The sequence below is a fragment of the Cataglyphis hispanica genome, chromosome 4 (assembly GCF_021464435.1).
Source record: "Cataglyphis hispanica isolate Lineage 1 chromosome 4, ULB_Chis1_1.0, whole genome shotgun sequence".
Classification (NCBI taxonomy): domain Eukaryota; kingdom Metazoa; phylum Arthropoda; class Insecta; order Hymenoptera; family Formicidae; genus Cataglyphis; species Cataglyphis hispanica.
The window spans coordinates 2,723,794-2,740,398 of NC_065957.1; the positions used below are offsets into that span (position 1 = coordinate 2,723,794).

General features: G+C 39.2%; 1 protein-coding gene and 1 pseudogene across 1 annotated transcript in view; one reads left to right on the forward strand and one right to left on the reverse strand.

Annotated features, from left to right (window-relative positions):
- LOC126848604 (E3 ubiquitin-protein ligase MIB1) overlaps nt 1-16,605 on the forward strand; it is a 346,576-nt gene that overhangs the window by 316,992 nt on the left and 12,979 nt on the right. The window lies entirely within an intron of this gene.
- Nucleotides 6,628-8,375, reverse strand: LOC126848621 (uncharacterized; annotated as a pseudogene).

The window sequence follows — 16,605 nt, forward strand, 5'->3', positions numbered from 1 at the left end:
GCCCCCCCTTCCTACGGGGGAGGGACGGGGGGAGGGAAGGTCCTCCAGTATCAAACAACTAGACACATAGGTTTGCGTTAAACTTTGCACGAAGTAGCAATTGTGAGTAAAGTAGATGATTGTGAAACGTATTAGCAATAAACATAAAAACATCTCTAAATGTAAACAAAAGAAATTTTTAGCGAAAATGTACTGAGAGTGGCGCAAATGTAAACAAAAAAACATAAACACGCAAGTAAGATATAGTGAAAAGATCATAGAAATAAATGCGAAAATTATGATATTTCAGAATCGCGTATCACCGGAACAGAGCGCCACAAAATTCAAAGTGCGTGTTACTTAAGAATGCGCCTTCTATAATATATGTGAAAAGTGAAAACGATTCGTGAGGTATAAGTTAATATAAACAATAACCTTTAACTGATATAAATAAATCAAATCTATATACTTTGTAGAGAAATAACTGGCAAATTATGTAAATTGAACATTGTCATAATGTAACATATAATGTGTTACAACGTTCAATTTACATAATTTGCCAGTTATTTCTTTACAAATTATAGATTTGATTTATTTATACCAGCTAAATGACTTTATTATCGCTTATGATAGTTATCGCGAGCTTTGTAATTGGAAGAATCGCTTCGCTATAAATTACCAGCCGACAGGTTGCTTTTGCAGTAAACACGAAACACAATACATTCTCTCCTAACTTATACAACACGAGTAGCTAATAAAGAGTTACAAATTAGATAATGCATTAAAAGATATCGCGAAAGTATCTTTTTTGAATAACAATATTATTTTATATTTTTATTAAAAGGTATATGAAAAGTTAGAATAAAAACATTAGAAAAAAAAACATTCAATAAAGATAGAAGTATATGTATATATATTTACAGACTTGTTATTAAAAAATACTGTATAAAGAGATATAAAAGAGATATAAAATACTGTATAAAGTGAATATTGTGTAGATTGTAATATACTTGGCGCACTTGTGTGTTCTGCAACATGCATTTGATGTCGCAATCGTGGAAACAATTCAGCGAAGTAACAACTTGTGCGAGAAGAAGAATGGCTTGGTCAAAATGAAATCATCTTCGGTACTGTCGAGAAAACAGGATGATTACGTTGGATCCTATATATCGCCGGACGAGGCCGGAAGGTATTAAGCGAGTTTACGGATTAAATATTGAGGGGCCGGGCCAGAGATTTGACGAGCCATAATTTAATCCTTCTCATAATGTCGTATCCTATTAACGGCGCACGAGAGTCGATGTACACTCGGGATGAATTCGCCGCGCGCGCGATTTACATAAGAATATGAAATATGCATCCTTGACTCAGTCCCTCTCTCACTTCATGATTAAAATATCACGTCTTACTGCCTCTCTCGACGGATATAAAATCATTTTCCGAGTAACGGAATTTCTACCGAGCTTAATTCTTAGCGTATGCGCAATCTTCCGTATAAATATAATTATACTTTTGTAAAAACTTAATCATTTCCTTGCGCGAAGAATATATTTAAACGTAATTTATATGTCAGCTAAGAGAGAAAGGAGATCTCTTTCATTCATTCTTATTTTAAATAGATTTAGGTCATAGCGAAAGGAGTCTGCGCATATAACTTGCACATTAAATTCTTCGTAAAAAAAAAAAAAAAAATTGTTGAAAATGCATCTTGTGAAAAAAAACGAGCGAACTTTTCTCGGATCTTTGAAACACTTCCGTGGGATTTCTCTGCTTTGAATTAAATTTTCCATTGAAAATTAAAGCTTTTACCGTGCTCGCCCAGTGCTCGTTGCGCTTTAATATCGCGAAACATCGCGCGGAATAGCTAGTTTACGTCAGTCCGTTAAAAGGACTAATTGTGCGAATATACAAAAGTTCCCTAATTAAGCGGGACCATGCTGTTGCGGCAAGTCATTATCACGATATTAGTAAAAAATTGGAGAACTCTAACTTGCGTTACGCGCAAAGCACCGTATGAGCAAAGCACCGGAGAGTATTATAACGTTATACCGGATTTAATACGAGGCGCTCGTTGTCAGCCGAGTATTTCGAGAGGTTTCCCAGACTGCAATTTCGTGCTGTATTAACCCCCCTCCCCCCTCCTCCACCTCCCCTCCCCGGGAGCAGCGACCGGTATAAAGGGTGCTTCGTAAGATTTGTATCAAAATTCAGGATCGCGTTCATGTGACGAATCTGACGTGCGACTATCTCGATAAATTACAAGAATAATATTTCTCTAATTAATTTCTAGTATATTTTACACTCACAAAAAAAAAACATAAGAATTAATGGTTATTGAAGGAAGATCGTGATGAAACCAAAGATATAAAGATAATATTTTTTTTCATAAAAATACAATAATATTATAAAAACTGCATCCGAAGAAAAGAACGCGGGAAATCTTTGCGCCGCAATCTGTTATCTAGGTATTCCGATTACGAAGGTCAATCGTGATAAAATATGAGTCGCGGCCAGAGGTTGCGAATGAACGAGCGCGCGTGGGTAGGAAATATAAGATTCATACGACTCGCCGTCATTGATCCCTATACATCGTTATAATTCATCTGGATCCGTTCCACGAGGACTCGTGAGATATTACCGCGAATAAAAACGGGTAGGAAGTATTGGTAATGATGATAGCGGAAAATGTTCATCGTTCTTCTAGAGAAAAAAACGCAAGGCTTTTTAAAGTTAACAGAAAATATACGATTAAAAAATTTAATCAAATTGTATGGTAGAAAATAATAACAAATAATGTTCGTAGGTAGGTAGTTCAAAAATAGATAAGAAAAATAAATAATGGATTTACATTGTAGTATGTATAAATCGCTTATTTTATATGTAGAAGATTGCTTCGTAGAAGATGAAAGAGTTTATTTTCGAAATTGTTGAGCAAATCAAATTTACGTTACGTTAGCGATAAATATTGAATTCCAAAAAGAGATTGTGCTTTGAGAAAAGAAATATGGAAAAATTGACTCTATACCAATAAATTTTTTACAAAGAGACAGATAATTAATAAAAAGGAGATAAGATACAAAAGATAGATAGACGAATAAAAGAAGACGCGGAAGGAATTCCAGTCAGAGGAAAAAGGCGATGGACAAAGAGGGGTTGCTTTACTGCCTTGTCTTTACTGCGAGAGAGAGAGAGAGAGAGAGAGAGAGAGAGAGAGAGAGAGAGAGAGAGACGATGAGGTATCCCGGACCCGGGCCAAGACAATTCAATAAGCTCAGCGGAGTGTGGATTTTTCTGATTAGCCGGCGAAGTTGGACGGGTGGCCGTGCGTGATCGTCCTGCCGAAACGGTGGCCGCAGAAAGGGCCGCGCTTATTTTAAAAGTTCAAACGCGCCTCAAGCCGCTCGGCTATTCGCGTCATGCCCCGAGAAGTGCACTCAACGCCTTCGACCCGGAGGGCCAAGTTTCAATCGGTGTCGAAGCGCCGCTTCGTGAGTCGCCTACAGTCTTCGCGCCACATCGCGGCTCCCTCGAACGCCCTATCGAACGATTTAATAACAAAATCGCCGTCTCCTCTCTTTGAAAGTCGCACGATGTCATGAGAGCTTTCCCTATAATCAACGATAGAAAGTGTTGAAGAAAACAACACTATGTCGTTTTTACATACAAATAAATCTCATATTTTTTTAAATTCTTGTCACACACAATTTAAAGCTTATAATGATTTAGATAATTATTAGAAAATGTTTTGTTTTCATTGGAATATTTGTACGATTAATCTATTATAGTTGATTGTACAAAAATAAAGGCTCCCTTCGACGAGTAATCGAGGTGTCTTCTCGACCGCCTTGACGTCGCAAGATATATCGAAGAATCCGATGAGGATAGACCTCGAGAGGGTTGGGGAAAGAAGCTCGAGAGTTAGGTAACGGCGGCGGCTCGGCTCCAAGAAACTAGGAAAGCTGACGTTTCGCTTACGTGCGGAAACTGACAAACGCGCGGATATATTCTCTCATCTAGATGGATTTATCGAGCGAACATCGAGAGCTCCCATTGAAAACGACGAAAATTGTACGGACGTACATATGAGGAAAAAAGAGAGGGAAAAGAGCGGGGGAGGCAGGCTGTATTAAGGAAGCGTCGTGCACATCGCGTCGGGGATGCATCTCGAGTTTTCACTACCGTGTCGTGTCCGCGATGTCGCGATGGGCCCGTTTTTCTGGACGCGCGCGAGATGGTCTCGAGCGAGAAATGCGCTTCGTGACTCAATCTGGAGATCGTTGACCCGTTGACTTTGATAAACGAGCGGATGCGATTCTTCCCGAATCCGGAAGTTTTGTGCGGTTCGGGTCAACGAATCGAAATTCGCGCGAAGACGATCCGATATATTAGATCAGCTGGCGATATTCCGAGGAGATGCTGATGTTCGCACGATTGCTCGTCGTAAAATAGAGAACTAACTTTTAGAAAATTAGATTTGTCTAGATAAGATAAAATAGGTTGACATATGAGAAGTAGTCTTTGACATATATTTATTGTCAATTTTCACAATTGTTTTCGATTCACATTATTTATTACACCCGCGACGGAGATAGAAAAACAAACTAATTCGATACGAGAAATTGTCAAAAGTTTTCTAATTATAAATATTTCTAATTCAAGATATTTTTAATTTTCTAAAATTGTTATTTACTATAAATTTATCTAAGATTTTTTTTGCATGTTAACTGTATTCAGAAGAATTTGTACAATCGCGACTTCATATAATTCACCGATTCGGAGAATCTTGTAAACGGTCACACGAACGAGGAAGAGAGAAAGGGAAACTTGTTCACGGGATGAAACATGTCGATATCGAAATTCGGTTAACTATCAGTGTCCGCAGCCGCAACGACAGGACGGTGACCACTGACAAGACAGAAACGTCGGCAATTATTTGGGACGTAGGACTTAATTAGTACAATCTCACCGTCGTCCACTCATCCGCATTGTTTCTTCTTGTGCCCTTAAATACGATCTACGTTACGAGATACTTGTGGGAATAAGGTAATATTATTCCAGAACCCCGACTAAATACGATGCCTATTATAGTTATTCGTGAAAAATAATGCCTTAGAGTTTTATCTGGAAAAATGCAAAATTTCTTTTACATTATGTACAAGAAATTTTAACTCAGCATTTCTTTTTCATTTGCAGTTTCCGATTTGAACTCAATTTAGTAGAAATTTCCGTGTATAAAACTTTATGAACATACAACTAGACGATAATTTATAATATAAACTTGAACTTTCTTAATGTCTTCTTTTCCCAAAATTTGAATTTTACCCAAAATTTTAATGATAAATGATATCTAAAAACTATAAGATTTTTGTAATAACGTAATTAGTGGAAGTGAAGGATGTATCGTGTAGGAAAGCTTCGAAAAACCTTATTCATTTCTCTCGCACTAGTGTTAAAGATTAAAATCGAGAGTAACGAAGACACCACGATACCCTTTTTACGAACTCGTAACATGAATTCTATCTCGCGCTAATTAAAGCAGTTTGATAAGGTCTCGCGCACCCAGAGAGCCTTCTCGCAGCTTCTGGCTGCATCGCGCGGACGCGTAACGGCCGCTATTCCAATCGTCATAAATTGTCGCCGCGAACGTGACGATTGTACCGAGCAGCCAATACCACGCGCGATTCTGTCATTCGACCCTCGTATCCACCGCCACCGTGGGCGCTATGTAACCCGCGGACCTCTCTTCTCTCAGAGCTTTTGACCACCGATTCGTCTCTGCCACACTGCGTTTATCGACCCGCCGAAAACGTGCCAAGGTTGCATCCGAGCTATCCATGATTATCCACGTCGCGTGATCCGCGTGATTCTCCACGACTTACCAACCCTCGATGACTTGACGATGTCTTTGACAGAATGACGGGTGAGATGAAAGTTCAGAGAACTGCCAGCTCGTAAAACATTAATCTTCCCTTACATAATATTAATAATAAAAAATTGTAATTTTATTTCTAATCTCCTTTAAAATCTATAGAGGAAGTTCTCAGTTTCCTTGACTTTAAATTAGTTGAAGGATCTTGTAGATGAGAAGAGGGGAATTTTTATGAAAAAATTTTTCTTTTCTTTTTTTCTTTTTTTTTTTTAGAGACCCTGCCTTTTAGCAAATTTGGTAGAAATTTGTGCGGCGCGCGTTATTATTCGCTGGTGATTAGCATAATCAGGCGGTCCGTGTAACACGTACGACAAATAGACAAAATGCGACGGGCGATGCCAATTAGCAGGTACGTTAATGCAAATGGCAGCATTAGCCGATAATGCCAGGAGTAATATTATTATTTCACGGCAATAATATTAGGATAATTCATTCAGATTAATCAAGAGCATTACTGCCACGAGATGCGCAAACCTATTTTACTGTCGATGAATTTGCGCCCACCTATGCGAAAGCAACGTATCATTCGGAATTCGGAATCAAATCGCGAAAATGTTCGTCAAAATTCGTGAGGCCGAATGTCGATACGAATTGCACGGTCGAATAATCAACAATCGATGTCGTAGCAAGAGAAATATCGGATGTACATATATATTATAATCGAAAAAAAATATTGTATATATAAATATAAATATATAAGAATAAATATATATGAGAAATGTGAGGCATTAATAAAACTTAATTTTTAATAACATCAAATAATTGAATTTAAATAGAATTATTTCTAAAAAGATGTAACAACAACAAGTCTCTAATATTAAAAACATCACTTTTGCAGAAAGCATGATTCTTTTCGCGCAACAATCAATTATATTCCCTGAAATAGCATTTCCTATATTTCGAAAAGTGTCAGAGATATCGGACTGGAAGAGATGACGGGAAAATCGGGGACAGTTTCATCTCAAGATTGCAAGGTAAATCGTGTCTTGCATATATTCACCTAATTGTATTACTTGCAGCGATCAGAACTAGCTTGTTCTCGTAAATCATAAGTCGATCGCACCGAGTGTCACTACTGACGTCACTGGCTGATCATCGAGTTACAACCGACACTGAGAATTTTCTCTCCGGGGTACACGAAAAACCAAATACGGTGCGTGCGGGCGTGGTAGATATTCCTATGTGCGATCGCGAGATCGCACCTGCAGCTGCATATGTTAATTGCTCGCCGCGACTTCGTAAACCAACGAACGTGGCACCGGTCGCCGGCCCGCGAAGCGGAAATAGACTCTGTAACCGGAGAACTTATTTCTGGAAACATGGCGACGGTTGTGCGTGGGTCCTATTTCGGTCTCGAGAACAGCGTTCGGCCGCGTGCGTCCTCTTCCTCGCCCGCCTGTCTTCTTCCTGTCCGCTTCCTTCCGCATCTCGTCTTCCATGTCGCTGCAATCAAGTCGAGCAATTGAAATATTTTGACGAAGAGATTCTAATCGTAAGAGAGAATGTAAACGATAATTTTACGAGAAGATACATGTTTTTTAATGATAACGAAGAGATGACGATGAGTCCTGTCATCGCGCTAAGAATGACGAAGAGCTCGTATCTCGTGGGGCTAATAAAAGTGGTGACCACATGGTAGCGGCACCAAAGTCATAAATAGAGGACCATATGTACGTGGAGTGATGGCAGAGCCGTTCGTTGCGCGAAAGCGATCTATTTCTGGCAGCTGGCTGCTGCCGATCCCAGGATCCTGCATCGCGGAAGAGGCATCTGCGAGATTTCTCTTGGAATGCATTTGTTCGACTCTTACGCACGGCACTGTTCTCGCTGTCATTATTCTTTCGCCACGTTCTTATTCTTTTTGTCTTTTTCGCTCCTTTGATTCGCGATGAATTGTTCCGTCTTCGTCATGGCTTCGGGAATTTTTCGAAGATCAATTCCGCCTCGCGACGATTCCCCAGAGCCCAGCTCCATACTTCTTTACATTCCATACGTCACATTCACTATGGGAAGTAAGGAAGCACGGAACGGTCGCCCGGTCATCGAACTTAACTCATCTGAATTCCGGCCCGCTCCCGGAGCGAGGTCCATTCTCTTCTATTCACCCCGACTAGGAAGTTATCCAGAGACATCCACTGGATGTCTGAATCGGTATCTCGATACCTCCATACATGTCCTTGCCACAACCTCGTTTCGCGAGTGCGACGCCGTTACGTAATCCGTTGCGCTTCTGAAAGAACTTGAAACGCTCTTCAGCGAGGAATCTGAAACACCCTCTTAGCGCATCGGGAGCGCTAACTCTCGTCCCGGAAGATCATTTCGGCGCAATACACCTGAGGGGTGCGCTCCTGCGCGAACGGTCGACGATCGTCGAGAGAGAGGATCCGGGATAGATTTCCTCTCGCGACTTCAGAATCCTGCCAACCCGGATGACCGCTTCGGACTGAATGCTGCCAAAGCTACGAGCACGATCGTTTCGGAACGAGCCCTCTAAAAATGGCTGCACAGATCCCATTGGCCTCTCCTCTCGAGTCACGAGGAGCCGGCACCCCCCTCGTCGTCGTGTGCACATGTAAGCCTACACTCGAGACTACCACGATCGACGACTCGGCTCGGCTCGGCACGGCTCAGCTCAGCTCAGCTCAGCTTCTCGGCTCCCTCGCGTAGCGCTTCGCCGCGCCAAATTTGTCTTTACCCGAAAATAGTCAGTCCCACGGCTGCCACCACATGGCGCGACTATTCCTGGTCCAGACTCGAATGATAACTTACCCAGGCTTCTCTGTCTCTCTTCTCTCCTCCCCTTCGTCCTCTTCTTTTTCTTCGCTTTCTTCATGTTCATCTCCTGCTTTCTTCTGCCCCTTGTACCGTACAAAGGCGTGCGGGCAATTCTCTATGCTTTCTTCTAACAGACACAAATCGAAGGTGAAATTCCTCGCAGAACTTCGTCGTGTAATTGTAGAGTTCTCAACGAATTATTGTCTGTTTCGCACAATTCATCCTATGAAATCTATGACAGTAAATTAAAAGTTTTCTTACAAGAGCTATTAAAGTCTCGTGTAATTGATATAAACTTAAAATTCTTACAAGAAACTATTATAAATTTTGCTTTGATGATATCTTGTTGCATATAATATTTATACCTATCTCGCATAATCGAAGACCTGAGGAAAATTAAAAGCGGCAGAAATAAAATTTTCAAAGCAAACTATATTTTGAAATGAGCTTTTTCTTATTTAAAAAAAATGCTTCTCTCTTTTCAAATGTCTCGTGAATGAAAACTTTTAATGTATTATTATTTTTGTGTTTTATTTTTATGTGTTATTATTTTAAAGTATAAAGTTTTTTCTTTGGCGAGTAAAAATTTTCTGAAAATACGATTATATTTACAGCCGACTTCGAAATGACAATCGATTTATCGTCACTGGCTTGCTTTTCATCTTCTATCGGCTGGATTTTAAATCCGAACGTAACGGAATACCGTGATATTTCGGGGGTGGGATACACTTGGCAACTGTCATTGGCGAGATGAGCAGATATCTTTAAATTCCGACAAATATCTTTAAATTCCTCTGTGCGTCAGCTCGCGCAAAACAAAGCTGCACCATCATTAATTTCCGAGATGCCAGATTATGTCAATAGTTATGTGCAACGATCAACATCAACGACGATATACTCTTGACTCGGTTGATGACGACGATGGCGACTCGATCGAACCATCGTTAACAACAATGATAACGACAGTGTCGTAAAATACGGAGCTAAGTTACACGATCGTAGATCGCCGCATTATTTATAGAAAGATATGCGCGACGATAATGGTCTCTGGCGAACAGCCAGAGCTTTTGCGATTTAGTATCGCACAACGTGGTGATTAATTTCAATTCTTTTTTTTTATACTTTACATCGTCGTCAATTACGTTGCCGGCCGGGATTATCTTATAATTGTTGACGACTCTCTATGAATTCTTTTTGAACTTTCTTTTTGTCTTTTCAAATGAAACATCGCGAAATATCGAATATAAATCAAATGACTTTCATGAATGAGATCCGAACTTTAAATCAACGCGAACTTGATCCCATTATGTGTGTGGTATATCGCTCTCGCGATTGCGATTGCGATCTCTTTCTCTCTCTTTCTCTCTCTCTCTCTCTCTCTCTCTCTCTCTCTCTCTCTTTCTGCATATATTGTGGACGCTGCAATCTCGCCAAGAATGTTGTTGAGGATGTGATACCGAAATACATTCCGACAAACAGCATCGCAGAGCGAGATATGTTGCGAATCCTCCTCGGCTTCCAAGTGGCGTGAGTCCAACATTCGCCACATGCGAAGAGCGCAACACAGGAGAGTTTAGCAATAATTTTTAATTTAACGTTATATCCTGATATCTCTTCTTTTATATATATGTACGTTGAGAATATAACTTAAAATATTGGAACTTTTCAAACATAATTATTTTATTTTCGACGAGACAGATTTATAATCAATTGCATTATACGAGTTGATATGGATCAATAGGGCAAAAATTTCTTACCTAACTTGTGTGCCAGGGCATTACAACACATTTCGCCCTGTGCTTAACAGTCGGCAGAGAAGCTCGTAAATCGTCGCGCAAGTTGGACGCGTCCAACTTTTCCCGCAGCATCAGCTGCTGACGCGTCTGTCAACGACAGACTCCTCGACACGCGAATTCGGAATCCATTTTTCGCCGGCGAAAAGTTTAGCGGAACGCGGGCTGCATATCTCGCACGTGCGATAAACTTACGATGTCACTTTTATCGAACAATTTTCCGAGATGAAGAACTTGATCGCGACGAACTGACTCTGGCGTCTAAAATTACTGGCAGCCGAAGATGTTGCATCCGCGGAGTCGACGCGGTCCGGTGAGCCATGCGAAACGAGTCTACGCGCTAATGTCGTTCCTATTTTTGGACGTCGTCGTTGTCATCGTCGTCTTCGTCGTCGTCGGCTCGACTTCGTCGGCGTCATGACGGAGATGACTTTCAGGGGAGGAACAAGCGACTGTACGTTGCCGTTCTTTCCGACCTTGCACCCGCGGATTATTCAGAATGGATGGCAAGTCTACTTGAATGAGCAAATAAGACATATTCTTGAAATTTGACGATTAAAAACAATGATGCAAAAACTCTCAATTAAGAATAACATTATCGTGAAAGAAAGAGAGAAGCTGTTGTCTTCTAAATATCAAAAAATGTGTAAAATTCTTATCCACTCGTTTTAAAATCTTTTTTGTAAAATTACATCGAGAATGTAATTACAATGACGCAAAGCCATGTGTATCACCTTTATTTCTGTCACTTTTACTTTATAATTTTATTTTAGCTTTCTGATTAATCTTTTAGAGATTTTATTGAGTATCTCTCAGTATTTTTTGAACAGCTCGTCTACTTCTGTAAAATCTTAAATTCTGCGTGTTAATTCTGAGCGAGCTGTATTTTATCGAAATTTTAATTTGAAGCTTACTAATAAGAAACAAGAAATTATGGGAAGACTGACATTTGATCAACTTAGGTTAAAAAAAAAAAAAATTGACTTTCAAACTTGTTAAAGAGACTATAACAAGGAACCGCTTGACACTTGATACATCCTTGGATCTATCACCGGAACAATTTAATGATTTTAACATGCGGAGAATAATTAAAGAGAACGTCGTCTCCTCGTTTACTAGGGAGGAGACGGGGGAGGGAGGGGAGAAGGAGGAGCTTTCCCTTAGCGGAGGCGCCGCATCCCTCGCCGCTTGTGTATCAGGTTACGAGTTCGTCGTTGAAAATAGCCTTTACTCGCGTAATGGCGAAGACTCGGAGTAACCCCGACTAAGATACACGGCGAGATCGAAAGCCGCACTCTCTCTCTCTCTCTCTCTCTCTCTCTCTCTCTCTCTCTCTCTCTCTCTCTCTCTCTCTCTCTGTCTCTCTTTCTCTGTTCTCGGAAGAGTTGTCGAGCAGTTGCGATAATGAAAGAAAACCGCGAGAAAATCCCCGAGAAAGAAGGCGACCGCGACTTACCGCTCCGCTAATTAACGCTGTTAATTTATCGTGAAAAGTAGACTGTCGCGTGGAGTGACGTGATGTTTTTTTTTCCGTGATTTTCGCGATTATTCTTCCGCAAAGAAGTATCGCATTTTATATGTCAAACGTATATGCGAATAATTTACATGCCAAATCTGACACATCTCTTATCTCTCATTATGTCAAAAAAAGACATTATTTCTCTCTCTCTCTCTCTCTCTCTCTCTCTCTCTCGTCAATATTCATCCCTGTTCTCTCACCCCACGATCCTTCTCGCCGCAATTTCATTCTCGCATCGAAGCAGCTGCTGGCGCTTCTTCATCCGCGAAGACATAGACAAGACGATGGCGCGAGATCCTTCATTTCCTAAGAGATTCCCATTGCCGTTGGAATTCTATGCACGACTAGAGAGCAATATTTACTTACATCGAATCATGCTCTAAATTACTTTCACTCCCTCGTTGGATACGAAACGAACGTTTCGCCCTCAATCTCTCGAGTCCACGAGAATCCAATCCAGTGTATGACTGAATGCATCTCTACATATAGACTTCTGGAAAATTATTTTTAGATAGTGTATGACTGAATGCATCTCTACATATAGACTTTTGGAAAATTATTTTTAGATATATTGAGATTTTATTTAAGAAATTTTTCAACTCTTTGATATCTATTGCATTAAATTTAATGTCAGAATACAAATGATCTTTATAAATATCTAAAATATATTCACGAAATCTTTGGTATTCCTATAATTAAAGAGCATCCAATGATTCTCTCAATTTTGTGAAATTCTTCATCCCTAATGTTTGTGACTAATGTTTAGTGGATCTTAGGATACAAATGCAAAGCTCCGGCGCGTTTTTTCTAGAGTATAATGACTCTTTTCTCACGCATCATAATTTTCTGTCTCCTCAAGAAAACCTCGCGGAGGACTCACTCACGAATGATAAATTCATGCAATTCTGCAGGAAAATTCGCATTGTCGGAACTTGATCTTCGCTCCATGAGACGATGATCTCCGATGCGAAAAGTATTTTAAAACTATAGCAGACACGATTCACTTATCTCGTCGCATGTTTTTACTTTCTGTTTGTTCCTCAAAAGACATAAATAGGTCCTCGGTTTCAGTTTTGACGAAGAAGAAATCCTTTCAAAATTCTTCAGAGAATAACGTCTTTCTGGCACACGTTATATAGATTTTCTGGGACATTCTATACACGAAAAAGCGCGAAAGCTGCAACGGGAAGTTGGCGAAATGCGAAAGAGGAAAACATAAAGGGCCCGTAGGAAGCCCACTTTTCAGGCGTCTAGGAAATCCGAGTAAGAAACCTGGAAGCCCGTTCACGAGAGCGAAACGTGCTCGCGTTTTTTGTTCCATGACAAATCTGTGTAACTTTATTCGAGAGCGCGGCGCGAGAAGAGTTAATGCTGTTTGTCTCGCGATAGCTCGGGGGAGGAAAGGGCGCGCGAATTGCGCGGCCAAAAAGTTTCGCCGAAAACAGAATCTGCTAAGCAGCCATCGTGCCCCGCTTTGTCACTGAAAAAGCGGGCCAAGGATGGTCTTTTATTATGTCAACGTCAACAACGAGCTTTGTTATGATATTTTCTGATATCTTCTGATTTATATCGTTTTATTCATTTTACTTTTGAGAAAGATATTTATATTTTTCGCTCAATTTTCTTAAAAATTCACAAATTTACTGTACTTGGTGTACTTTTTTAATCTGTGTACATATTTGTGCTGACTTTCTAGAAGCGAAATGGTCAATGATTTTTAATGGACAATGGATGGATCGACAAGGTAGAATATCGCGTACACGCCGGTGACAACTAGCGCAAAGTTATAAATGTCTATACGAGCAAAAAATGTCCGTTTATGCGGATAAACTCTTGAGTGCATATCGCAGATATGCGTCGAATGGAAATGTTTTCTTTGTTGACATTTATGCGTTTATCCTTTTGAAAAGAAGGTACCGCAATCTTACGTTTCTTCGTGTGAGTACACGCGAATTTATAAATGCTGAGCTGTCAGTGAAATCGCGCGGAATCGCGATTTCAATTGCGATGATAAAAATTATCAATATTATATTCTTTATTATATACACTGGGGAAAGATTATCAGTCACTGGAATAAATATTTTGTTAAGTAATTATGACTGTAAAACGTGCCAAAAATTCTTTTATATCTGTAACGAAATTCGTCGTAAAATCCACCAGAGAGTACTATCCGTCTTTTTTCTTCATTTTCCCCTTTCATAATTCTGGAGCTTTGCCAAAAGCCCGAAAAGCAGGAAGAACTAATGACAAGAGCGATTCAAAACACCGGATTATTATGGCCATTAAGAACCCGATCGTAAGCCTCCGTCTCTTTCGCTTTCGAGGTAGGACGGATACGCGTCGCTTTGAAACTCGGCACGAGGCGAGGCGATTTAACGATGCAGTAAAATTTTCGCGAGCTCCGAGTTTAAGGCGATCGAACATTAACGGGCGTATTAATTAAGGGCGCGTTAATTCCGATATCGCCTGGAAACTTTTCGCGTATCTATTTGCGATCTCGCGCATTTTCTTCCGCGCTACTTTCGAGAGAGTTGTGAAGCTTACTTAATATATACTGTTACATCACTTTGAAAAGAAACGGCCACGCACATATAGAAAATTACTCTTCTAAAACTGCAATTAAGTATATAAAACTAATTAGTTAAATTAAATTTTTTATCTACGCAATAAATTATTCTCTGAAATTGTATCTTTTAGTTTCAATATAATGATGATAGCATGAACTCTAATTTTAACATTTATATTTTACTATTATACATATAACGCTTTATCATAGATTATCTGTCACGTGAATCGATATTATATACACCTGTCATGTTGCGCATTAATAAATTATTTTTAAATTTATTAATGCGCAAAATATGACCAAAATTATATCATTGAGGGGACCATAACCATCATAAAAAATCATCGAGAGGACTATGTCATAAAAAATTACACCCATCGTTTAGAGCTGGCAGAAAAAGACAAGTTCTAAATTTGCGAGAGGAATGCGGGCTGTAATTTTACCACGTCACATGCCACCACTGCGGGAAAGAATTATTGCGAAACGATAGGAAACAGAAAAAAGACTTGGATGCTGTCCTAGATTGTGTAACTGTGCGATGACGTAAGTCTCTGACGATGGTGATTGTGCGGAAAATTCTTTTGTATTCGTCAAGATATGCAACTCATCATATCGATCGTCATTTCAGAGAGAAACAATGAATTTTTTTAGTTGACGCTAAATTGTCAGATTTTGCGCAAGGCATATTGTACTTTAAGAGAATGACGAAGAGGTATATATATATATATATATATATATACTTAAAAACCGTTTTCCGAAATAAAGGGAATGACATGCGCGCACACATAAAATATCACATTAGACAGATGACGACAGATTCATTCGTAATCGAGTCCGATGGATTTTCGGATGAATCCCACGAACTTACGAAAAGGCGGACGCAGCGAGAGACATAAACAGCCTCTAGCAGACGGGATATGTTTCCGAGCCAAAATATATCTCTTCCTCCGCACCTACCGACTGGCCGACTAAAGACTGATAGACGTGTTTTCGTCGGAGGAATCGAATAAGCAAAATAAACGGGACGGAACTCATTCAGAGGAAAAACGCGACGTCGCCAACGTCACCGTCCGTCGTACTTTATGCCGGAATCATTTTTATTCCTCCCTTTCTTCCTTGCTTCCTTCTTACCGGAAACTTCTCACTCTCATTTCAAGCGTGCATATTTTCTCGGGGAAAAACAGAATCGCTCATTATCGGCTGTGGAGATCTCGAGTTAAAAATAAAATTATTAGTGCAAAAAACTTTGAGATACAAAAACACAGATAATTAATTTATGTCACAATATCATTGTCTTGTAATTGTTTTTAGTTTTAATATATGAAAGAGAAATTTCTTGTTATATTATTTATATATTTGCTATATAGTTTAAATTATTACAAAAATTAAGGATAAAATTAGAGGTAATTATTTCAAGAAATAGACATATTTTTTTAATAATAATATACAACATATTACATAGTAAAAGTAAAAAAATTGTTTAACAATTTTATTAAAAATCGATTATCTCAGTTATGAGTGATTTCACATTTTATGTAAAATCATAGAGATTTATTGCTAATTTATTTGTTTACTCAACTAAAAATAATATTTAAATATGGCTACACAGTTAATGAAAGTGGCGCAAACTATTTTACAGTTTGTAAACTTATTTTTGCAGCGCAAAAATCACAAATATGAAAATACCAAGTGTTTGCTTTGCGCAATCACAGAGTTTAATATTATTAATATGCATGGTTTTGACGCGCAATCAATGGGAGGGTAAAGATCAATTTTAATCGAGAATATGAAGCAAATAAAGATAATAGAGGTAACGTATTAATTTGCACTATGTTAACGACTGATGTTAATAATAATAGTGCATTAATAATACTCTCGCTACAGTAAACAATGCGTTCGTTAATGACCGTAATATACGAATATTGAACAAAAGGGTGATGCTGGGATCCTAATACTTGTCGTGATATCATATATGATGAAATTGCGGCACATAAATTCAAAGAGAATTCAAAAGGAAAATCATTAATGCATTTCAAAAATACGA